We start from the raw sequence: 26824 nt of genomic DNA, 5'->3' as shown, positions 1-26824 counted from the left end.
CTTGCAGAGCAGGATGAGGACTTCTAACATGTGGAGTGGATTTTGGAAGCAGCCAGTGCCTGTGAACCAGGAAGACTTACAGTTGGTTGAACTGTTGAATTTTATACAGTTCATCAAAGGAAAATGATTACGAAGATGATTTAGAATGACTTAAGCTATGGGTATACATGGGCAGGATACAACAGGGAACCCATGAGGAAGTAGAAAGACGAGGGGGGACTGAAGCTGAGAAAGTGGTGTGCTGATGCAGTATCCTCTGGTGGCAGGCACACTGCCTGAGGTTATTGAACAATATGTTTAGGTGATGGTACGGGGGAAATATTTGTTTAGTGGAGGAAAAACTTAAATAAGAAATTTGAGTGGAAAGTAAGCCCCAGGAGGTGTGGATTTAAAAGGAACAAGAAACAATGGCTCTGCTTCAGAAATGGGAAAGGAAATCTCCCCGTGAGAAAGTGAGAAGACTGAGCCAAGGAAACTACAGAATGTTGAGTGTTCTAATATCACAAACAAAAGTGGATGGAAAGCTAGCCAAACCCCACCTTTGTCTAATAAGTGTGATTTATCATCAAGCCTGGTTAACATGTGAGGGCTGATGCAAAAGGTTCCCTCAGCCAAGTCTACACCTGTAACAGAAAATGTGAAAAAGTGCACCATCAAAAAATTGAATCTCACCAGGCATGGTGGTAAACACCTACAATCCCAGCACTTGGGAGGCAAGGGCACATCAGAGTTCAATGTGGGGGTAAGATTTTTTTCACCAAATTGGATGTGAAAAATCATAAGGGCACAGTTAAATACTTAGTCATATGACTAAGTATGCTTGGGCTTGCATTTCTAATCTAAATGTCATATAATTTGTATCAAAGTCCCAATCTTTGGTCAAATCTACTTTCCAGGATCTGTGTCTCCATTTCTGGATGAGCCCTGCACATTAGAATTTTCAAACTAATAAGTTTGCTCTTTGTAAGGTCCTAAAGTCTTTGTGAAAACAAAAGTAAAGATGAATGAGAGACACTGTCTAGGAAACCCTGACCAGACTTCTGCATGTTCTGAAACAGGCACTAGACTTTGAAACAATCCTTCCAGATAACTCTTGCACAAACACAGAAATATATCATATGTGTAACATCAATGAAGATCCAATTTTTTTTTTGAGACAGGGTTTCTTTGAGTTACAACCCTGGCTGTCCTATAATTTACTTTGTAGACTAGATTGGCCTCAAACTCACAAAGATCCTCCAGCCTTTGCCTCCCAAGTGCTGGGACCAAAACGATGTACCATCATGCCTGACTCACTAATGTTTTTGTTTACTGTTTATTTTGCCTTCATTTTCATATCTTCTTAATAACCACTCTCAATAAAAGTGAAGTTGTCTTGATTTTTAAGAAATTTTAAAATAAAAGCTTCAAAACATTATTTATATATTACTCACATTCAGATGAACTAATACATTTGTTATCCTACTGATATAACAAATCAAAATAAAAGTATATTGGAGCATACCAGTGATGGTTGTTAAAACTTGGCACATGTCTACACGGTTTGGAACACAACAGGTTGGAGTGGCTTAAGGCTAGCCCCAAAAATGAACTACTTGCTTTCTTCTTTGCCTTTCTTCCATTAAGATGTTTTTCTTTTAATTATTGTGTACGACTGTTTGTTAGAATATGCATACATGAACCTTGTGAGTGATTAGTACCTGAGGAGAAAGAAGGTATCAGCAGCAGCCTAGGGACTGGAGTTACAGGTATCTGTGAGCAGTAAGTACTAGAAACCAAACCCAGGTCCCCTGCAAGAGGACCCAGTGCCCTTAACCATTTACTATCTCTCCAGAACCTACTTTTTTTGTATTTGTTATCTTGATTATTTCTTTTGATAGCTGTGTGAGTGTTGCTGGAGAATTTCTCTCCAGCTCCCACCATCAAGTCCCGCCAGTCTCAGAGCCCACTTATAAAATAAACACACAGACTCTTACATTATTTAAACTGCTTGGCCATTAGCTCAGGCCTGTTATTGTCTAGCTCTTACTCTTATATTTAGCCCATTTCTATTAATCTTTACTTTGCCACATGGCTCATGGCTTACTGGTACCTTACATCTTCCTTGTCCTGATGGCGGCTCGCAATGTCTCTCTCTCCGCCTTCCACGTCCCAGAATTCTTTTCCTTGTCCCGCCTATACTTCCTGCCTAGCCAATGGCCAATCAGTGATTTATTTACTGACCAATCAGCAACACACTTGACATACAGACCATCCCACAGCACTTCCCCTTTTCTTTTCTTAAAAAGGAAGGTTTTAACTTTAACATAGTAAAATTACATATAACAAAACAATTATCAAGCAAGAATTACAGTTACAATATTAAAGAAGAGATCCTATCTATCTTATATTTGTAAGTTTAAGGTTTTATATCTAACTTATCTTTTATTATAACTAAGGAAAATTGTAAGTATCTAGTCTTTAACCACATCAAAGACCTCAGAAGGATATACTACTACCTGAGAAATGGAGAAGGATATAAGCAACTTTTAGGAGTCTTGTAGGGTAGACAGAGACAGCTGGCAGCCTGGACAGTCATTCAAAGTTCTCTTGTAAGGTTGGGGCATCTGTCTTCAGCCCACAGGCCTAGAGTCTCTTATTCACTTTTCTCTGTGTCCTGTAGAATGTCTGGCAGTTTTCTCTGCAAAGCAGGAACCTGAAGGACCATTTTGTCAAGCAAAGTTCAGTGGTCACCTTTCTATGGGTCCTGCATGTCCAGTTGATCAAGCAGTCCAGGCAAGAACAGTTTCTTGCCCAAATGGCTATTTTTGTCAAGGTGAAGATAAACTCCATATGGAGTGTCTTCGATGCCCATCCTCCTCTCTGAAGTAAATCGGTGCTGTCAGGAGCAGACATGTCTCATTGTCCAAAAAGTCTAAACTTTTAAAACATTTTAAATGCCATATTCTGTAGATCTTTGAAGTGTTTGAAGACTCCCTATCTATCTGAAATATATCTATGTATACCTAGAAGACTTAACTAACATGGCTACAAATATTATCATAGATGACTAACTATTAATCTATTTTTTAATTATCCATTACAATTTTAAATGAGTTACATAAACATAATACCTCAAACAAGAATAGAAATATATATACAGTATAACAAAATTAAGTTTAAACTTGTATCAATAAACTAAAATCTATAGCAATGTAAAACATTTTAAACAAGTTGTTACTCTTTAAAAGTAGGTTCATTAATCTACCCTTTCATCCTATCATATCTAAACTATCCCCCTTTTTGTTTTAGAAAGAGATTGTATTTATAATCAACCTGATTTAAATAAAAATATTGGTTTTTCTCTGTCCCACACCAGAGGGCTCTTCTGATTTGGGACACAAGAATCTCTTAACCATTTTTTTTTTTTGAGCAATATGTCTGGGTTTAGAGGGGGAGTGAGCCAATTCCATCTCTAAAGCCAGCTTGGTATATTTGGGAATTTGGGCGTAGCTTCTCTTACTACTTCCTGCTGGAGGGGGGCGCTGTATCTTCTGGAGACAGAAAGAAAATTTTAGGATCATGGAGTAGTCCGTGAGGCTGTATATCTGAGCCAGTTGACTTGAAACCATTCTGGATGTTGAATCATCTGGGCCATGGTGTCATTGGAGACCTTTCAGGGGGTCTTGGCTGGTCAAACCTGATGTATCTTAATCTGGAACAAATCCATAGTCTCTGGCTTTCTGTGGAAACAAGAGCAGAGACTCTTTTCCAAAGCAACATATCCTTATATCCAAATTTTGAAGTCAAGGTACCTTTAAAATATACATTTTGGCATAACTCAACAGCTTTTACAATCAAATGTTTTTCTGCAGTTACGAATATCAAAGAGAACATAATCCAGATTCTCTGTGTGGTAGTCATCTTTACGTGGCTTATTTTTTTATATTAGCTTGAGCCTATTACTTTTAAACTGCAGCCTTCTAAGCCTGAAACGGCGCAGTGGCTGCTGGCTCCGCCCACTTCAGCTTCCCAACATGGCGGCGGTCCGCTTTCCGCCAGCTCTGGGAGCCATAACTCTCAGAAATAGTGGGTCTACAGTTTTACCAAAGTAGCGTGTAGCCCAGAAACTCTTTTTTTGTTTTGTAGTAGCAAAGGCTAAATTCACCACACAGTTTAATGTGGTACTTGCAGAGGCCTCATTCCTGCCATACGGCGGCAGGTCGAGCACGCACGCTAGGAACCCGCCAGCAGTAGCTCAAACACGCAGGCTGCCGCTAACTTGATAGAGACAACTAGGAACTGTTTTCAGCTCCGTTTTAGAATCTTTTTACTCAGGTTTTAGGTGGAAACTCTTGCCACCACGTTGGACGCCATTTGTTGCTGGAGAATTTCTCTCCAGCTCCCACCATCAAGTCCCGCCAGTCTCAGAGCCCACTTATAAAATAAACACACAGACTCTTACATTATTTAAACTGCTTGGCCATTAGCTCAGGCCTGTTATTGTCTAGCTCTTACTCTTATATTTAGCCCATTTCTATTAATCTTTACTTTGCCACATGGCTCATGGCTTACTGGTACCTTACATCTTCCTTGTCCTGATGGCGGCTCGCAATGTCTCTCTCTCCGCCTTCCACGTCCCAGAATTCTTTTCCTTGTCCCGCCTATACTTCCTGCCTAGCCAATGGCCAATCAGTGATTTATTTACTGACCAATCAGCAACACACTTGACATACAGACCATCCCATCCCACAGCATGTGAGACTAGATAGCTATTTCCCAGTGTTTTTGTACCTTCATTCATAAAATGGGGATAAAACAAAACATTATGGAATTATTTGGAAATTAAACTTGTTAATGTTGAATTTGCTTGGCTTACAATAGGCAGAACAAAATGAACCGCTTTTCCTATTGTGGTTATTTTTGTCATTAGTAGTGTTTTTCTTCAATTCCTGCCTCCCAGAACACATGTTACTACTTATATCATTAGACTGTTTCTGGAGGACCTCCTATTGACCCTGCCCTGTGTTTGTATGTCCCAGAGTTGACTACTGATTTGTTTATGAGGTACCTAAAGATATTATTCTGGTAGAGAAAGGAGGATGTATAACCTCTGTCCACAGAGGTGTGCTCAAATAACTGTGGCCCCAGGAGATGATGTCTTAGGATCAGTATTTCATTTCATATGGAAAACAACTGCCTTAGTCAGACTAATTTAGCAGAGTCCTTGACCAGCCTTCCTCATTCTTATGCTGAAGGCCAGCACTGTACAGCACCTGCAGTGACTTCCTCAAATCTGTGGTCCTCCTTGGAACTTTCTTCCCCTTGGAGACTAGGTGACCTGGAAGCAAGAAACCTATGCTTCTGCAGAGCATCACTGAAAAGACTGCTTATAGCAGCCATGGAAACAATACAGAAAGTCTTAGAAGACTAAACAGCAGTGCCACCTGGGATCCACTGGAAAGTCCACTCACTAAACCACATTCACAGTGTCTCACCTCAGAGATGATCTCCTGATTTTAACTAAAAAGAGCCATAATTTGCTCTTTCTCAAATACTATCATTATTTTATTCAATCCTTTTCTTCTTAATGAATATCTGAAGTCATAATAATCACATTGACTCAAAGCAGAAGCCTTACTGCTCAGTAAAAATCCTAGTTCAATATATTTTTTAAAATCTGAATTTTGGTCAAGATTAAGTATGGTGAAGCATGTTAAGCTTTTGTTTTTTAGCTCCTAAACTTACAACTGTTTGGAATCACATAATGCAATTATTTGATTGATTAGTGTGTACATTCAGTTTATTTTTGAGCACATTTGGGATGCTATCTAAAGTTGTTAAGTTATAGTTAGAAGAAAAGTAAATTTTCTATTTACTGATTAACATTGAAAAGGAAAATTATCAAAAGTAATTTGATTTTGGCCATTTCTCATTGTATTTATTGCTAAGCCTAAAATATTTGGATATTATTTTCAATTAAACATAACTTATTGAACAGATTCATGTTCTCTTTTGAAACAGGATGAACTTGGCCATCTAGTCCAGTGTCTTCTCAAATTAGAAGGTCCATGCTTCACTGGACGGTCTATGGCAGACATACTTTTTGAAGGAAGCTGATTGGCATAATCATATATTTAGAGTAAAGCGTCATTAAAACAAATTAAAGTTGCAAATTACAGTCTGCTTTCCAACTTTAAAAAAAAAACAAGAAAACAATACATTGTGCCTAGAAAAAGGAGGCACATAGCAAAGCATATTTTTTCTAATTACTGTTCCTTTAACAGTCACATCTTAATAAGAATTGAAGACTGATTTTAACATACTCAGTTTCACTAAAGTAACTGAAACAGGTATTAAATCTATTTTACTCGACTTCAATTATCAGAAATTTTAATTACTTAAATGAAAATAGATTAAAATACACTTAAATACAATCAGAATTTTTATCTGTAGAACTGTATTAAGTAGCACCTTTTTAGAGAATAAAAAAGTAGCATTTTACTTAACGTATTAAAAATATGTATCTTCTGGTATCATTTGTGACTAATGTCAGCAAGGCATTACACAATCTTATTAGCTAAAATTTGTATCAAAAAACATTTGGAAAATATTATTTTTATATTGAGGAACACTAAATGAGTCACATTAATGATGTCAAATACATATAAGTCCCACTTAATGAGAAGCAGCAATTATAAGATGTAGGGAAATCATCTCCCACTGTGTGAAGGAACAATCACGTACATGGTTTGGAAACACAATGGCTGCCAGCCCTTGGTAACTAACCTAGAGACCTCTGGGTGCTGAGCTGGAAAAGATGAAGTCTGATTTTCACTTCCTCGTATAAACAGAATGTCACCAGCACATCACATTCCACCCACAGTGAACCGCTGGCATGACTAATAATTATAATCTTCACATTCAATCATGGGAACTTTGTGACAGGTGAACAGCTTAGCTAAACTGGCAGTTCAGACTGTTGCTATGCCAGAGCAAAACTCTGCAAGGTTCACTTTTAAATGTGTATGTCTAAGTTGAAGTAAACTTCCTGTATAGAAGGAACTGGCCATGTCCATTTGATGTCCTAAATTACATGAAGATTTGTTTGATGTCTTTTAAAAGTCACTTTCTCACTACCATTCTTGCCCTCAGGCTTAAGCTGCCAGTTTAGAACATGTATCTGGCTTGAAATTTTATTATTGTAATGGAATTATTCTTCTGATGCTCTCATGTTATTTCTTCAATTTTTAATTCAATTTTTCTTTTTCTATGTTTACATTTTTTTCTTTTATTGAAAAGATATTTTGTTCTCATGTAATGTATCATGATTATGGTCCCATTCTTCCCACTCTCATTTCCTCCCTGCATCCCCTCCATCTCAGACTCACTCCCTTACTGTCTCTCATTAGAAAACAAACAGACTTCTAAAGGAAAGTAGTAAAATAAAATAAAATAAAAACTAACACATCAGAGTAGACAAAACAAACAAACAGAAGTGGGGAAAAAGCCCAAGGAAAAAGTACAAAAACACATATAGATACAGAGACCCATGCATTTATATAGTCAGGAATCCCATAGAAACACTAAGCTGGAAACCATGACTTATATGCAAAGGACATGTAGGGTGAAAAAAAAAACAGAAGAAAAATATAAATAAAATAAAAGTAAAATGTAAAAAGTATATATAAGATAAAATTTGAACAAAAAAGGAAAAACATGACATTATGAGACAAAGAACCTCCAAAGATGACATTGAGTTCCTTGACAATCGGGGAGCCTGTATGGGTCTGAACTAGGTCCTCTACATATATGTTGTGGTTGTATAGCTTGGTGTTCTTGTGTGACTTCTAAAAGTGGGAGTGGGGGATGTCTTTGACTCTGTTGCTTGTTCTTGGGACCCTTTTTCTCCTAGTGGGTTGCCTAGTTCAGCCTTGATATGAGGGCACATGCTGCCTGTTCTCACTGTCATTTGTTATGCCGTGTTCAGTTAGTATGCATGGGGGACCTGTTCTCTTCTGAAGTGAAACAGAGGAGGAGCAGATCTAGGGCAGTGGGAATTTGAGGGGGAGGGATTGGGAAGAGTGGAGGGAGAGGAAACTGATGCAATTGGGATGTAACATATGAAATAATTTTTAAAAAGGGTGGGTTGTTTCCCGGTGAAACTCCCTCAGAGAAAATTAAAGTTTTATTTGCAAGAGGCAATCAATTGGTGATTGCGTCTGGGTTAGGGACAGGAGCACTTCTCCTCTCAAGTTCTTGGAACCCATCTGGTGCAGACTTATGCGGGCCCCATCCTGCCTCAGTTTCTGTGAGTTCTTACTGATGAAGAGGGCCTTGTTTTCTTGTTGATATCTATCACCTCTGGCTATTGTACTCTTTCTACATCCTGTTCCAAAGGGTTCCCCAATACCTGAGTGTTGCAAGATATTTGTTTATACCATATGAAGATGTGTCATTGTTATTGGTTTAACAAAAAGCTGAATGGCCAATAGCTAGGCAGGAGAGAACAGGTGGGAATTCTGAGGAGAGAGAGATAGAGAGACACCAGCAAGATGCAGAGCAAATTGGACATACAGAATGGGAGAGAGGTAAAAGCCACCTGGAAGAATGTAGATTAATAAAAACAGGTTAATTTAAGTGATAAGAGCTAATTGGGAACAAGCCTAAACTAAAGGCCAACTTTTCATAATTGATATATCTCCATGTCATTACTGGGAGGCTGGTAGCCCCAAAAGAAAGTCCAACAAGAAAGCTTGCTACACCGAAGGGGAGGAATTTAATGGAGCTATCTCATTTAGGACTGAATGTTTCAAGGTTGCTTTTCCTTTCTCTGTATTAATGTATGCCTACGGTTCTCTATATTTGTTCCCATCTGCCTTAGGAGAAAGCTTGTCTAGTAATGGCTGAGTAAGACACAGACCTATGAGCACAGCAGAATGTCATTAGGAGTCATTTGATTGCTATGTTCATTTAGTAGAATTTTAGAATTTGATTTTTACTCTAAGTCCCTAGGCTATCTAGTCTCAAGTTATTGGTCATCCAAGCAGCACTGGTTGTAGGTTCTACCTTGTGAAGTGGGACTTTAATCCAAACAGATATTGGTTTGTACCACTAGTACACTACTGTAGATTGCAGGAAGGACACCATTATAGATCACAGGGGTTGTGGCTGGGCTGGTGTTTACACTTCTTTTCTAACAGCATGAAGAGTACCTTTCTGTACCAAAGTCATTAGCATATAGGGGTAAAGGCTCAATCTAAGCATGAGCTCAACTTCTCCATGTTTGGCGAGTTGTGTAGGTGGTGTCTTCAGCCATAGGGCCTTGTCTGCAGTTTAGGGAGTGAAATCTATGGTCACGTCAACAGGCTGGGTTGTTTGGGGATTCTCATGAGACCTCTTTGGACAACAACTCAATTATATGTGATCCAATCCCGGTACTGAAGCTTCATTTGGTGACAAGAGATGTCCAGCTGGGGCCCTGCCTCCCCCTTTATTTGGCAGTTTCATGTAGATCACCTTCATATATGTATATGTTTTGGGAAGATTCTACTGTTAGACAGTTCAAGGCTGCCCCTCAAATTGCCCTTAATTTTAGCTGTCTCTCCTGGTATTCCCTTCCTATTCCCTTCGCACTTGATCCTCCCATTACAGCCTCCCCTAACTAGTCTATTTCCATTTCCTAGGGATATCTATCTTTCCCACCTCATTCCTAGCCCCTTACTTTATACATAACCACTAGGTATCTATGGATTGTAGTTTGGTTATCATTGACTTAACAGCTAATGTCCACATTTAAGTGAATACGTACCATACTTGTCTTTCTGGGTCTGGGTGGTAACTCGCTCAGTATGATTTTTTTTTTTTAATCCAAAGGGTTCCATCCAAACCTTAGGATTTCATTTTTTTTTTTTTTTTTTTTTTTTTTTTTTTTTTTTTGGTTTTTCGAGACAGGGTTTCTCTGTGTAGCTTTGCGCCTTTTCCTGGAACTCACTTGGTAGCCCAGGCTGGCCTCAAACTCACAGAGATCCGCCTGGCTCTGCCTCCCGAGTGCTGGGATCAAAGGTGTGCACCACCACCACCCAGCAAGGATTTCATTTTTAAGAGCTAACATTTCATTGTGTAAAAGTAACACACTTTCTTTCTTCATTCATCTGTTGAGAGATATCTAGGTTGTTTTCAATTTCCGGCTATTATGAATAGATAAACAATGAACAGGGTTGAGCAAATGTCTCTGTGGTAGGATAAAGCATCCTTTGGGTATATGCTCAAGAGTGTGATCACTAGATCTTGAGATAAATTTCCATCTTTCTGAGGAACTACCACACTGATTTCCATAATGGCTGTCTATGTTTGCAGTCCCACCATCAATGGATGAGTACTCTCTCTCCTTCCTCCACATCCTTCCCAGCCTGAGCTGTCACTTTTTTATTTACCTTGGACATTCTGACAGATGTAAAATGAAATATCAAAGTAGTATTGATTTGCATTTCCCTAATAGCTAAGGATATTAAACATTTCTATAAGTGTTTGTGATAGTTTGAATGTAATTCGCCACCATGATCTCATATAGAATGGGACTATTAGGAAGTGTGGCTTTGTTGCATGGGTATGGCCTTATTGGAGGAAGAGTCAATTGTGGAGGTAGGCTTTGAGGTTTCCTGTGCTCAGGATACTGCCCAGTGTGTCAGTTGACTTCTTGTTGCCATCAAGATGTAGGAATCTCAGCTACTACTCCAGCATCACACCTGCCTTAACACCACCATGCTCCCTGTCATGATGATAGTGGACTAAACCTCTGAACTGTAAGCCAGCCCCAATTAAATGTTTCCTTTGTAAGAGTTGTCATGGTCATGGTGCCTTTTCACAGCAATAAAAACCCTAACTAAGACTGTTTCTCAGCTATTTCAGTTTCCTTTTTTGAGAATTCTGTTTAGCTCTCCATCCCATTTTTAATTGGGTGACTTGTTCTCTTGATATCTCATGTTTTGAGTTCTTTATACATTTTGTTATTAGCTCTTTATTGGATACATAGTTGCTCAAGAACCTTTATTATTTTGAAGTGTACTATTAAGATTCATTTCCACCCAGTGTTTGAGTTTTGTTTGTTCTTGTTTTTAAATATTTTTGGTATATCCTTAAGTTATGCATTTAAAATATCTCTGAAATTATAGCATAAATAGTTTTAATCATAGACACTGCTTTTAAGATTGTTTTCATTGTGTCTCACAGGTACTGGCTTGTTGTATTTTCATTTTCATTCAATTCTAGGAATTTTACCATTCCTTTACTAATTCCTTTGATGACTGATTTATGATCACTCAGGAAATGCTCAGTTCTCATCATTTTAGATATATTCTGTAGTTTTTCTTGCTGTTCACCCCTGGTTTTATTCCATAGTGCTCAGATGGAACACAGAATATCACTTTAATTTCCTTTATATGCGAGGACTGCTTTCTGAGCTTTCATATGATCTATTTTAGAGAAGGTTCCTTGGGTCCCTGAAAATGATGTGTATTTTGCAATGTTTGCAGAGTGTCATATAGAGATCTAGTAAGTCTGTTTATTCTATGACACAATTCAATCCAATGCTTCTCTTAATTTTTTTTTGTAAAGATGAGCAGTCTATTGGTAAGACTGGGTAACTGAAGGCACTCACTATTGTGTGGTGTTCTTCTCTTATTTTACCTCTAGAAGACATTGTGCTATGAAACTGGATGAACTGTCTGATATACACTTAGGATTATTATAATATCCTTTTGATAAATTGCTCTTTTAATCTATATGAAGTACCACTTTTTAAAATATCCTCTGACTAAGATTTTTAAAGTCTGTTTTGTCAGATAGTACAACATGATTGTGTCTTGCATTTTTTAGAACACTTTCGACTATCTTTTTACCTCATGGCTGTACTTGTCTTTGATAGGGAGGTAGAGGAGGGGTTGGAGGAGGCAGAATAAGGGATGAATGTGTTTTAAACACATTATATGCGTGTATGAAATTCTCAAATAATAATAAAAATAAATAAACAAGTAAAATGGTTAAGATAATTTTGTTTTGTTTTTGGTATTTGAAACAGGGTTTCTCTGTGTAGTACCAAATGTCCTGGCACTCAGTCTGTAGGCCAGGCTGTCTTTAATCTCTGAGATCCACTTGCCTGTGTCTCTGAGTGCTGGGATTAAAGGCATGCTCCACCACAGCCCAACAAGAGTTAAGATTTTTTTAAAGTAAAATGTGGCAAGATTAAAGTTACGGGAAAGATGAAGTTTAATGAAAGTCCATTAAAAATACCATTGCATCAGCCAGTATTTCTTCCTTGGATGGGTGGGCTTTGAACCCATTCTTCTTTGTGATTTTTTTTGTAGCAAATCATGCTATGTGGAGTTATAATATACAACTACAACTATAAACCAAAATTGAGGTATATTTCCCCAGTGTAATTGAACAAATTATTGTTTGCATTAAGTTTCTGGAAAAAAAATGAAAGTGCTGAGTTAAACAGTGTGATTATCACACTGTGGCTTGCAAGGGCAGTGAACAGTTAACCGGGTACTCTGGAGGTCGGGTGTCAGCTTCCTGTCCATACTCCTCATTCATCTATAGCTCTTTCTTGTACTGCTCCGTTTCCTTCTTTCCAAGTCTGTATTATCAGTGTGAAGAATAGACATTTTGGGTAAAAGGAGGAAGGGCACTAGGGTGAGGAGATGGGAGTGGAGTGTTTTAACCCTTGCTCTCCTTCCTAGGACCCTCATTGGGAGCCTCATAAGGAGACTGCATCAAACATGATGTATCACACTCAAACCTTGGGGCTTCAGAGCCTGTACTGTTTAAAAGCTCTGGACTCCTGGAATCACCCCCACAGCACTTCTCTCTGACAGGTATGTGGAGAGGTGAGGTTGTCGGATATTGTGTAGGGTTCTCAGTGACCTCAGCAGGAGTCATGATCAGAACCTAATATCTGCCTCAGAATTGTCCATTATGAGGCCTTAACACTAACAGTTTGTCCAGTCCTCAGCCATTGTCTTCCTAAAGTCCTTGTTCGCATCTCCACTGACCTCAGTTGTACCCTCAACCTGGCCACAAGCAACTGCTGCTTTGGTCCCCTCAGGTTCTCCCTGGCTTCAGTTGATTCATAGTTCTTGTCTTTTACAGGAATAGTGATGATTGTTTACTTCTCTGACTGTTATCTTTCAGGAAGTTTTCCATGATAAAATTTTAAGCACACAACATCTTCATGTTTTTCAGAAGACAACTTGCTATCATAGGAGTTGTTAATAATAAAGTTGACTTTGCTATGTGATCTATTTCTATAATATTTGAATTATAAAAATTTCCCTTTTCAAGATATAGGTCGCCAAATATCTTATTTGTGGTCAAAGGATAATTAATGAACTTTGAACTACTTGGGAAAAATGTTTCAAAATATCTGGATATTTCATGAAAGTGCACGTTCAAAGATACACTCAGTGTGTGTATATAAAAATGAGAAACAGTAAAATGACAAGAAGTGTTAGTGATGATTTTGCATGATTAAGCAAGATGGAGTGAGAATGGGAAGTTTTAATCTCTTTCCAAGTTATTATAACACATTGCTTGAGCTGTCAAGGTTTTATTAGAGAGGAAGGTAAATGAAAGTAAAACGATGGTGTACTTCAAGCTAGAGATGATGGAGTGATATCAAAAGAGGAAATTAGAAGTGCTGTTTATTCTTACTTCATTGATTCTGGTCTTCAGACAATTAAACCGAGGCAACAAGCAAGCAGAGAACGAATGGGAGCTGGAGTCACTCTCTCAACTTCACGACGGTGGAAGCAGCACTCAGTGGTTTATAATCTTGAAACACCTGCCTTCTGTCTGCTGCAAGGAGAGGTAACAATGAGGAATAGACTTATTCTGAAAAATAACTTTTCATAATAACTGAGAAGTAGAGACTGAAGGATAAAGAAGCCCAGAAGAAACAAAGACAAATATGAAATAAATCAGAGTTCTGAAATCAGTATAGACCCATGATTTATGACTAGCAAGGAAGGCAAGTGGCAGCACACTCACAAACACATACTCACAAACACTCACACACACACAAACATACACATTTACACACAAAGGCAAACATGCACACATGCACTTACAAACATATATACACATATGCATGTTCACTCACAAACATACACACAGACACACACATGCACACACATACATGCACACATGCAAGTACACACAATTTTAACCTAGATAAAATAATGTAGGAGTCAAATTTATTATTGACATGATCTTATGTAACCCAGGCTTGCCTTGAACTTGCTATGCATCCAAGGATGACATTGAACTTCTGATCCTCCTACCTCTACTTCCCAAGTGCTGGTATTACAGGAATGTGCCTCTGCAGCAGGTTAACATTGTGCTGGGGTACCAAACTCAGCACTGTGTGTGGTAGATAAACACTCTATGAACTGAACTGCACTGCCAGCCAAATATCTTGTTTTTATTTTCATTTTAAAATAGGATAACTCTTTGTATAGGTCTAAGTCATACTGCATAAGCTGCTATATGTTGCATGCTTTGAATTTACCCAGTGCCATAGAACAGCAAGTATGGAAGACCTGCAGAGGGCCTTAGGAGGTATAGGTGGTTCTGGGTCTGTGCTGCTCTTAGGCAGCCACCTTTCCCTTGTGCCTCATCCAGTCAGCAATCTAACTCCCTGTTTGTGTCAACCTGCAGGTGATATCTTTGCTTCCCACGAGGATTTTGCACATGGAAACTACATAAGCAATTCAATAACGTGCAGACTTTATCTGAGACTGGAAGTGAAGGACAAGACAGGAAAGATATTCCAGGGATTGTCAGTGTAGGGCTCTGTCCTTGGTGTGCAATTGTCTGTTGGATGAGGATTTTCTCAGAACATTTACAAGTGAACTAAGTCTCCATGATTATATGATTGCAATCCCATCCTATAGGCTCATTTTAAAAAATGCGGTGAATGCCGCTGACCTTTTCATCACAGCCTCTGTAATTCTCAGAACTCCGCCCTCCCCCAGCTGCAACCCAGACTAGTCCCAAATTTGTTGGGTAGAGTCTCCTTGAATGGACAGAAGGCATAGTTAAACAAGAAGAGGCTATACATCGCTGTAAAGAGACAGTACTGTAGTTGTCAAACTCTGTAATCCAAAGCATGCTTTTGCTTACCCAATTTTAATTTGACCTGAAAAATTATGTTACCAAATTATTTCTCAGAGCTTATTTCACAGGATTTACTCATAAAAACACCACAAGGGTAACAGAGCTGGCTCAACAGTTAAGAGGACTTGCTGTTCTTATTGAGGACCAGGTTTGATCCCTAGCTCAGAACGCCTGAAATTTTAATTACAGGGAATCTGATTCCTCTTCTGGCATTCATTGACTTCTACACATTTAGGATGATGGCAAGACACTCATATACATTAAATAAAATTTCTTTAAAATTTACCTTAGAGAGGTCTATCACGGAACCTCTGGAAGAAGCTATATAAATAGTGCAGCAAAGAATAAACCAGAAGTAAGAGTAATTTCCTGAAGGCTGGTCGGTTCACTGGTGCTTATAAAGCTATCAGTACTGTGCTTGAGTTAAAATCCTGTCCATATGAATTTGATCCTCAAAACTCAGAAAACAAAGAAAATGCAGTGGTATATGTTTGAATCCCTAAGACTTGACCAGCAAGTCCAGACTTACTTGGTTATCCCTAAGTTCCAGAGAGAAACTCTGTCTCCAATGGTTAATTATTGTCTTGGTTTGAGTTTTTGTTGCTGTGAAAAGACTTCATGACCATGGTAACTCTTACAAAGAAAACGTTTTTTTTTTTTAATTCTAGAATTTTATTTTATGTATTTTTTATTTAAATTTCTTTTTATTTTACATACCAATAACAGTTACCCCTCCCTCCCCCTCTCCCAATTTTCCCAATCCCCTCACTCCACATCCACTTCTCAGAGGGGGTAAGGCCTCCTCTGGGTAGTCAACAAAGCCTGACATATGAATTTGAGGTAGGACTAAGCCCCTCCTCACTGTATCAAGGCTGAGCAAGGTATCCCACCATAGGAAATGGGCTCCAAAAAGCCAGTTCATGTACCCAGGATAAGTACTGATCCCACTGCCAGGGGCCTCACAAACAGATCAAGTCACACAATTGTCACCCCTATTCAGAAGGCAAATAGATGGAACTAGAAAAAAATCATCCTGAATTTGGTAACCTGTAGCATGAATCTTAAATGTTCTTATTAATAAAAACAAACCTAGAGCCAAGTACTGGGGTCAACTGGAAGATCAGAGAAGCAGAACAAGCCACAGCTTCCTCAGCTTGCCAATTTCTCAGCTGATCCTGTTTCCTCAGACTGGAAGCTTCTAAGTCCTCATCCAAAATGAATCTCAGCTGAACCGCTGCTAAAAGCCTAAGAGCTTAACCAGCTCTAGTTCCTAGTCCTCATGCCTTAAATACCTTTCTGCTTCCTGCCATCACTTCCTGGGATTAAAGGCTCTTGTTACCACACCTAGCTGTTTCCAGTGTGGCTTTGAACTCACAGAGATCCAGATGGATCTCTGCCTGTGGAATGCTAGGATTAAAGGTGTGTGTGCCACCATTTTCTGGCCTCTATATCTAGTGGCTGTTCTGTTCTCTGACCCCAGATAAGTTTATTAGGGTGCACAATATTTGGGGGAACACAATATCACCACAGTAACCCACACCCAGAAAGACAAACATGGTATGTACTCACTCATAAGTGGATATTAGATGCAAAGCAAAGGATAACCAGGCTACAATCCACAGCTACAGAGAAGCTAGGTAACAAGGAGGACCCTAAGAGGGACATGTATGGAGCATCCCAGGAAGGGGAAATAGTTAAGATCTCCTGGGTAAACCTGGAAGACGGGTAGAAGTGAGGGTGTGGAGGGATGGAACAGAGGGATCCAGATGGCCCAGTTGGGGGAGTTATGGAGAGGGAGAGCAATGAAAGAGATATCTTGATAGAGGGAGCCATTATGGGGTTAGGGAGAAACCTGGTGCTAGGGAAATTTCCCAGAATCCACAAGGATGACCCCAGCTAAAACTACTAGCAGTAGAGGAGAGGGTATCTGAACTGACTTTCCCATGTAATCAGATTAGTGTCTACCCTAATTGTCATCAGAAAACCTACATCTAATAACTGATGGAAGCAGATGCAGAGATCCACAACCAAGCACTGGGCTGAGCTCCTGGAATTCAGCTGAAGAGAGAGAGGAGGGCTCATATGAGCAAGTCCGGGAAGGACATCATGATGGGAAAACAACAGAGATAGCTGACCCAAGGGAGTGGAAGCTTATGGACTCTGGACTGACAGCTAAAGAAAACATTTTTGGGGGGTGGCTCACTTACAGTATCTGAGGTTCAGTCCATTATCATCAGGACAGTAGCACAATATCATGCAGGCAGATGTGTTACTGGTGGCTGAGAGTCTTACCTTTTGCAAGTAACAGGAAGTCCACTGACATACTGGTCAATATCCTGAGCATAGGGAATCTCAAAGCCCTTTCCCACAGTGACAAACTTCCTCCAACAAAGCCAAACCCATTCCAGCAAAGTCACACCTCCTGATAGTTCCACTCCCTATCAGATTATAGGGGCCACAAACTACCACATCTAGGCAAGATCAAGTCAGTTAAAAGCTACTTAAAATTCCAGCAAGGATAGGAGAGACATTTCTGAGGCCTCACCCCGACAGAGGAGCTACTGGCTGCCAATGGCTGCTGAGAAAAAGTAAGTGTAGATGTAAAGGTGTTATTAAATAAGAAACAGAGAGCCAAATGCAGAGTTAAAAGCCCAAGAGGCCAGAGCAGTAGCTGAGAGCTGAGACTAAAACGGCCTTCTTACCTCTCGCCGCTGCTGCCGTCCTTCCCCTGAGAAAGAGACCTGCTTCCTGTGTGTCTGTCTTTTTATTGACTTTCTGTTCTGCCTTCTCATTGGTTATAAACCCAACCACTTCCTCCTCACTGCCTGTCTATACAGACCTCCAGGTCTCTATGGTTGGTATTGAGATTAAAAGCATGGGTCTCCATGCTGGTGATATCCTTGAACACACAGAATCTGCTTGTCATGTGATCGGGTTAAGGACGTGTGCTACCACTGCCAGAATTCTGCTATGGCTTGCTATTAGCTCTGACCCCCAGGTACTTTTATTTATTAACATACAAATAAAATCACGTTTCAGCACAAATAAAGTATCACCATAAGTAAGTCTTCTTGGGGAGCATAACTATTTGAGGTTTTGGGGGGTAGGGCTTAAGGTATAGACATACAATCATGTGCATATGAGCAGCACTAAATGGATGAAGGGCAAGCAAAACATATGAAGAGGACATTAAGTTGGGAGGGATAGGGGATGGGGTATCTGAAGGGAGGTAGTGAAAGGTGAATGTGATCAAAATTTATTCTATGCATATATGGATTTTATAATTAAAAATTGTCTTTAAAAAACTTGATAGAAAATTTCCTGGGGAATGATATATAATCTAAAACTGACCTCTGGCCTCGCACCCAAACATACATATGTACTCATTTGTATATGCATTCATCAGTACATGCACACACAAGCACACACACACATATACACACACATACACACACACATTTTGTTATGTTTAAAAATTGTTGTATTTCAATAACTTCATTCTGTTATGTTCTCCTAGGAAAACAATGTGTTGATCCATGTTTTACTACAGCTGCCATTAGGTTGTGGGAAACTGACCTTCACCTTTCAGTGTTCTCTGGCTACTGAGGTCACACAGCTCATATGCTTGTTCTTACTCCCAAAGAAACAACTGAAACAGATGGGTCCCACACCCAAGTCAGCCCTTCCTTCCAATTGCCATTCTCTTTCCACATTCCTGCTTCAGAATTGGAGCCCATACAACAAGGCAGGCTGACTAACACATCCTTCGTTTTTGGATATAAATATCGAAAAGAATCTAATGCATATATTCATTTGTAACAAAATCTAAAATATTTAAGTCAGATTTCTAAGGTCTCTTATATAAAATTTTTCTTTACATAACAGTTATTTCTTTTTATAAATGAATACACATGTCACAAATTATCCTCCCACAGACCTGATCCAGTGTTGTAGCAGCAGAATTTTGTGCATATCGAGGGAACTAGCACATAAGATTTTTCCAGAAGAAAACAAACTATGTTTCTCTGGAATGGATCTAACTTTCTTTCACGTAAGAATGAGTCACAGGTAATATAAACAAATCAAAGCATTCTTTTTTCACTTTTGTTTTAAAAGTAAAATAGTAGAAAATTAAAATTTGTCTTGCAATTTTATAGGAATGTGTTTTCATTAATAAAAAACTTTGTCATTTTTATATTGTTTAGTTGTTTTAAATTTCACATATTTTAGTTTTTCTTCATAGATCTAAATTTCCATGTAAAATAATTTCCTACAAAAATACTTAAAAAATAACACTTAAGAAGCCATGCATTGCCACAGAAATTAAAATAACATAAAAAGTTTAAAAACTATAGTAGATAGATTATACTGTTAAATTTATTATTTGAAACAATCTCAAATGTGCAGAAAAAGTCCGAGTAGGAGATGAGGAAATTCGGTTTGTCCTAAGCCATTTGAGACTTTTTATCTCAGACTCCAATCACCCTAAATCAATCTTACAAAAGGTGTCCTGAGAATTCACAGGACAACAAAAAGAAAATCAAACAAACAATGAAGTGTCACCACCACCACCATCCTCAGACACCATCCACACTGCAACAATTTAACAAAAGCCCCAGAGACTTGTTTTGGACTAGAAACCAATTGAAGATTATTGTATTAAGGTTTTTTGTTTTGTTTTGTTTTGTTCTGTGTGTGTCTGGGGGGGGGGGTGTATGTGCGTTTTTGTAGATGTGTGTAAGTGTTTATGTGCATGTATGTGGCTCTGTGTACATGCATTCAGGGACCAAAAGGTGTTACCTGTTGTCTTCCTGGATTGCTCTCTACCTTATTTATTTTTATTTTTTTAAATATTTTTATTTTATAATTAATTTAATTTTACATATCAGCCACAGATTCCCCTGTTCTCCCTTCTCCCCCCCCCCAGGTTCCCCCTCCCCCCCCTGCCCAGTGAGACAGTTGATTAACCTGAACTGTTTAGGAGGTCTACCTTATTTTTTGAGATAGGGTTTGTCATTGAGCATAGAGCTCACTCTTTGGCTAGGTTGGATAGGCAATGAGCTCTGATGAATATTCTGTATTTGTCTCATCAAATCTGAGAATGCAGGGTCCCATCTTCATATCTAGCTTTATAGCTGGGGCTGAGGATTCAAATCCATGCTTGTAAAGCAGGAATTTACAGAATAAGTCATCCTACCAATCCTCATACTCAGATTTTATCTCATCTAATACTGTAGAAAAGTTATAGAACTCTTAGCACCTGTTAATAATCCTCACTAGACTGTTTTTTAGACTGACCTTCTCCTTGTCCTTCGGTTGAGTAGAATATGGTCAGTGTGTTGAGATTCAAATGGAACACATCTACTATGAGGTCATGTTGTGTTTTCATGGGTTACCTCTACCTGTGGGCATAGCATTGCTATTTTTAAAGCTATATCTATTCCTATTTTTATATGTAAGACTGTATGTATGTGCAATGTATGTGTGCCATGCCTGTACAGACAAGAAGAGGGTGTCAGATACATTGTAACTGGAGTTACAGATACAGATGGTTGTGAACTGCCATGTGGATGCTGGAAACTGAACTCAAGTCTTTTTCAAGGATCCTTCAAGTGCTCTTAAACACTGAATCATCTTTACCGTTCTCCAGAACATGGTTTTTATTGTACATTTTAAAGGATGTCTACCTTAGTCAGTTTATAGAATGTTAGTAAGCTTAATACCTGTGATTGTAATAGGGTTGTGAGAGATGTGTGCCATGTTGCCAGATAGACTGCTCTCAAGACAGTGCAATAAGGTTCATTAGAGTGAATAATGCTCAGGTTCAAATTCTCTAAGATTTTTCTAATAGTGACTTTTCATGATCAATTAGCTATCTAATGTATCCATTAATATTATTCTTTGTGTCATGTCTTGTCTTTTGGTACCAACATAATTTTTCCTGAGTCACCTCATTCTAGAACCAGTCATGCACAAATGCACTCTTTGAAATGAACAAATGAAAAGGATAATTGTTTACATATTAGCTTATCAAACAGATGAAACCAGGAAGAAACAATGAGACAGATAAAAATTTATTAAAAAACAAACCTCCAATGTAAGCAAACGTATGATCCAAGACTGAAATCTTTTCTGCTCCCAGACTGCCAGCCCACCAGACTAAAGAGTGAAGAAACAAAGCCAGAAAAGCAATGAGGTCTGAAGTGTACCCATAAGTCCTCGCTAAAGCTCTGCTTCTTCCGAGTTTAAACTGAGCTTATTTACATTTGCTTCTTTGCTTCCTTTCCCAACGAGAAACCCTGCTCAAGGGAAAGCTTTGCAAGTCAGCAAACTGAGCAAGGCTTTCTGACCCACAAACTTTTAGCTCCTCTGTGTCCATGTTCCCGAGTTATCAGGCTGCAGCCAAAGGCTCTTTCTGGAAGTACATGGCACAGATGAAGACAAATAAATTTTTATGTATTTCGTTCTCAGTTTTACATAGGTATTTTCTCAATTGGATAAACCTATAACCCCACTCCTTTCCTCTTTTCTTCCCGCTGCCCTCAACCTGGCCAAGTAGAGGCATGGAAACATTTCTAAATCTCTGACGTTTTCTCATAGGTCAACATTTATGTATATCAGTTTCCCTATGCTATCTTTAATCAGGTGGAAACCAATTGCTGTGATGTTTCATCTCCATAATCTTATTTTAGATGTATGATAAGTTTTCATTCCAAAAAGGCCTATTGTTTTCTACAAACAGAAGTTCCCTTTGTGTTTCCTAGAATCAGTCAGGGTATGGGCTTTTTGATGTCAGTCAGTATCATCCTTTATTTCTCTAGTAGGCAAGTGGACATGGCTTTGTACCTAAGTCCTAAGAATTACACAGACTGACTATCTTAATGCTTTTATCTCGGTCTTATCTTTGATTTCATCCACAATAGTTTCTTGTCTGTTCATATCCTATCAATGTCTCTCAGTTCATTCTTGCCTCATAGGATATAATTTTTCTTAGTCTCATTTTAAAAAATTAAACATTTTATTTCATTGTCCATGCCTCTACTTGCTTTTGAACAGCTGTTAGAAACAGAAGGGAAGAGGCAGCATTACATATACATCTGCAAACAGAAATTTAACATGTTACCTTTCTACTAATTTTCAGGTTTTAAGGATAAAGTATACAACACATCAAGATTAACTCTGGATATTATTTCCCTAAACCCTCAAACTGTTTATAAAGATGATGCACCTGCCTATCCATATGTTACATTTTTACTTGAATACCTAAGGTAGTACCTTATGAGCATAATAGCCACTGATTATAATATGTGGGACTAAATCAGGGAAGTGGTAAACAAATGGTATTTGTTGCTAGTAGAAATAAAATAGGAACTGAATGACTGACAGATACAAACACATTTACAAAGTTATAATGCAAAATAGGGGATGAAACATTATTTAAAAGACATTGGTATGTGGTTCCATAGCAGTGAACATACAAGATTTCCTCTATGTTCACCAATCCCCTCATTGCCAATATCAACAGAAAAGTATCCTACTTCAGGAGCTGCCTATGAACTCAATTCAAAAATCCTGTGGCTATTTTAGTAAGATAAGCAGGTAAGAAAACAACACATTTATTTTCACTCAGTTGTTTTAGCAAATTCAGTAAATTACAAACAAAGGACTGACATTTGGAATTTCTTTATTTTTTTAATTATAACTCCAAAGACTCATCATTTTATTCATGCTTTATTTGATTTTTCAATTGTTACATGGTATGTTTTCCGTTGAACTGCCATTGCTTTCAGTCACTTAATATATTAATGAACTAAAGAACCTTATTACTTCAGAGAAAAACCAACTCTTTGTCTGCCTGTACAGATAAGTGTATCTAATTTTCCGTAGTATAGTACTATTGAAACGATAATGATATCCAGAACCAAGTAAAAATTGGTTGTATAAATTAGACAAAGATAAAATTAGAAAATTTATAGAAAAATACTTACTTTCCATAATTCTAGTATTTTTAATCTTAAAGATATACTATATTTTGGAATATTGAGGAAATGATAAACAATTAAAAATAAAAAGACAGTGTTGCCCTAATTGTCGTGCTAGAAACCTCATCCAACTACTGAGGGATCTGGATGCCGAGATCCATGACTAGGCCCTGGGTGGATCTCTGGGAGTCCAACTAACGAGAATGAGGAGAGTTTATATGAGCGAGAATTGTTGAGACCAAGGTTGGATAAAGCACAGGGACAAATAGCCAAACAAACGGAAACACATGAAATATGAATCAATGGCTGAGGGGTCACCAACTGGATCAGGCCCTCTGAGTGGGTGAGACAGTTGATTGGCCTGATCTGTTTGGGAGGCATCCAGGCAGTGGGACTGAGTCCTGTGCTCATTGCATGAGTCGGCTGTTTAAAACCTGGGGCCTATGCAGGGTCGCTTGGCTCGGCCTGGGAGGAGGGGACTGGACCTACTTGGACTGAGTCTACCAGGTTGATCTCAGTCTGCGGGAAAGCTTTGCCCTGGAGGAGAAGGGAATGGGAGGCGGGCTGGGGGAAAATGAGGGGGGTGGGAGGGGGGAGAACAAGGGAATCTGTGGCTGATATGTAGAACTGAATTGTATTGCAAAATAAAAATTAAAAAAAAAGAAAATGATCTTTTTAAAAAAAATTTCCTGCTATGCTGCACCTATGACAGAATTATTTGCTATTAGTCTTATTTCATTCTTTGTTAAAGAAAAAAGTATTATCCTTCCCATCCACTAGTCTCCTAGCTACCTACTTGACTTTGATCTTTCTTTTTTTAAAATAATTTCTTTACATTTATCATGAGTATAGTGTGAAATTTAAGATGCTTTTTAACTCTTTATTCTTGTAGAGTGTCAACATAGAATAATGCCAACAAATAATTCTAGCAGGAACATTTGCTGATGATGTGGCTGCTAACAGCTTTCTCATATATATATATAAAGACAGTGTTGAGTACACAGAAAGTGAGAGGCCAAGAAGTTTATAGTCGGTGTGTCATGAGCCTGAAGGAAAACCTCCTGGTATCACTCCACCAAAGAAACAGGGCAGTAAAGTAACTCTTAATGACACATTTCCAGACTCCAAGGTCAGGTACATCCATCAGCCCTCATCAGAGAAGCTGCTTCTTGCAGAACATGGGAATCAACACAGAGAGATGCAACTGGACAATGTGTAGAGAGTGAAGGACTTTGGAGCACTCAGTCCTAAATGGGATGTCTACATCAAACCCCCCATCTCAGGCTCAGGAATATATGCAACAGAAGAGACTGAAAGATTCTAAGAGCCAGGTGTGCTGGATGACTCCAAAGATACAAAGCCTTCTAGACACAAGAGGACTGATGCACATATGAACTCATTCAGACTGTGGCAGCACAACAGACCGGCACAGGTTCAAGCCAGAAGGAAAAAGAAATCACATCACTGACAAAAGGAAGGGGAAAAAAGTCTCACCCCTAACTGAGAAGCTGTTTGTAACTGATACCTGCTGGAAAAGGAGAAACAATTTTTCTCCAGTGGAGTGCCAACTGGGTATATCAGCCACACTGCAGGGCTGACCCAATGCCCAGGAAGAGTTGGCAAAGACAAAACAGATTCATATTTTGGTTTGTTTATTTTGCTATTGTAGGCTTTTCTCTCATTTATTGGTATTTGTTTGGTTTTAGATTTTTTTTTGTCTTATTGAATTTTTGTTGTGATTTAATTTTTTGTTTGTCTGAGAGAGAGACAGAGACAGAGAGAATGTGAAGCTATGTGGGTAGGGAAATTGCTATTGTGAATAGAGCGCAGCAAATATGGCTGAGCAAGTATCTATGGAGTAAGATGATGACTCCTTTGGGCATATGCTGGCTCATATGGGAGATTTATTTTTATTATTTTGAGACAGTACAAGTTTCTTAGGAACACTTAGCTCAGATTGTTATAAAGTTGAGATTTTTTTCTTTTAAATGCCTTCATATTAATTAATAGTAGCCTGGTTATGTGTCACTTTCTAAAGGAGAACAGATATTTTGCATTTGCTTTGAGTGATATGTCCTTTTCAACAACCACTTGGCATTCAAATATTTAACTTTGAAGATTTTAGTATCTAATATTCCCAGGAATATTTCTTAGAATCCTTCCTAGTTAGAACACATGCACAAGAACAGTCAGGACACCCTTACTAAGAGTGGATGAGGGATTCTCAAATCCTATTTTCTTTTCAAGTGTTCACCTTTTAAGACATTTTCAATTGTCTGCATCATGGCGCTTCGCAGAACTGTGTCCTGTTGGGTTTGCTTCACCAGGCTCTACAACTTGAAGTTTCATAATGGAAATCTAATTTTCCTTTTATCTTTAAAATTTAGAACTTTTTAAAGAGTTTTAGAGATTTTCATGTTCACGAGACAGCATTTTTTTTCTCTACAAATTTTTAGCAACTGTAGTCTTTTCTGTTTCTCTGTGTTTGATTCCAGTTTATAGGCCTCTCTTGTTCTCTAAAAGTTCACTTGGACCTCGTGGTCACACCTCTAACTTCTCCTCACTATTAAATGACCGTGACCCTAACAGCAACAGGGGAGGTCATGGTCTCTGTTGATATTGCATTTAGTGCGTACAAAGTTTTGGAATGAACTACACACAGTCACACACACACACACACACACACACACACACACACACACACACCACATGTGTATGTATCAGAATGTATATGTTTATTTGGAATTTATGACAACTCTGCAGCTTCAGTTCATAATCCATCTCACAGGTGAGAAATAGGCAGCACAGAGTGGACAAATAGTGTATCAAAAGTCACAAAGCTCCCAAAAGGGGCAGCATCCAAGGGAAACCCATGTGAAGATGACAGACGCTTCAAAACTGTGTACTACTGTTTATTGGTTGTAGTATTGAGAGAACTCCATGTAGTTAAAAGGGAGGTTTATTTTGTGGGGTAACTTACAAGTAAAGGGACAGGTTACAGGGTCCGGGAAAGGTGTAGCGCAGTCCAGCAGTGTTCTCTGGAGAACTCTGCTCAATCTACCTCTAGCATCCAGGATCCAGGAACCAAGAGCACAGGCAAATCCGGATCTCAGGTCTTAAGGGTTCCTATCTCGGCCCCGCCTTGTAGGCATGACAATTACTGAAGCCTCAATGGGGATAGTACTTCCAGGTCAAAGCTGGAACAGCTACCCACTACAGCTATTATCCACAGTGTTCATTCCTCCTAAGTGTTCAATGTGTCTTTCAGAATTTTTTTCCTTTTGAAATTTCAAATATTTAATAAGTATTTACAGAATATCTATTATATATCACACTCTTCTTAGAACTTTATTCATTAATTTATTTTGTTAGTTTTTATTGTTAAATCTTTCAGTCCTCATAAAAGAACCATATGATGATGTGATTTTACTTTACATGCAATATCATAATTTACAGAGTTAATTATATACTAGTGAATGTTGTCCTTTGTCCTGATTTGCTTCTATTGCTGTGATAAAAGGCTGAACAAAAACAGCTTGAGGAGGAAAGCGTTTAGCTCCTCTTCTATGACTGGATCACACCCTGTCACTGAAAGAATTTGGGGCATGGATGTTAAACAGGGCAAGAACTGCATTAAAGAACTGACTAAGAGGCCATGGTGAAATGTGCTACCTACTGACTTTTGC

The 26824-nt window shown here is 38.6% G+C and overlaps 1 long non-coding RNA gene across 2 annotated transcripts in view; it reads right to left on the bottom strand.

Moving 5' to 3' along the window:
* The window catches only part of LOC131894453 (uncharacterized), a 30215-nt gene extending 9707 nt beyond the window's left edge, over window positions 1-20508 (bottom strand). The window contains exons 1-2 of one of the 2 annotated variants that reach the window (XR_009374917.1): window positions 20455-20498; window positions 13693-13836 (exon numbers count right to left, since the gene is read on the bottom strand). This is a non-coding gene — a long non-coding RNA (uncharacterized LOC131894453). Of the gene's footprint in view, window positions 1-13692; window positions 13837-20454 lie in introns of both variants that reach the window. The other variant, XR_009374918.1, reaches the window with a different exon arrangement.
* Window positions 20509-26824: the final 6316 nt, after the last annotated feature.

This window comes from Peromyscus eremicus, chromosome 17, assembly GCF_949786415.1.
Source record: "Peromyscus eremicus chromosome 17, PerEre_H2_v1, whole genome shotgun sequence".
NCBI lineage: Eukaryota > Metazoa > Chordata > Mammalia > Rodentia > Cricetidae > Peromyscus > Peromyscus eremicus.
The sequence above is the reverse complement of the archived record's forward strand: the minus strand, read 5'-3'. Positions and strand labels throughout refer to the sequence as shown.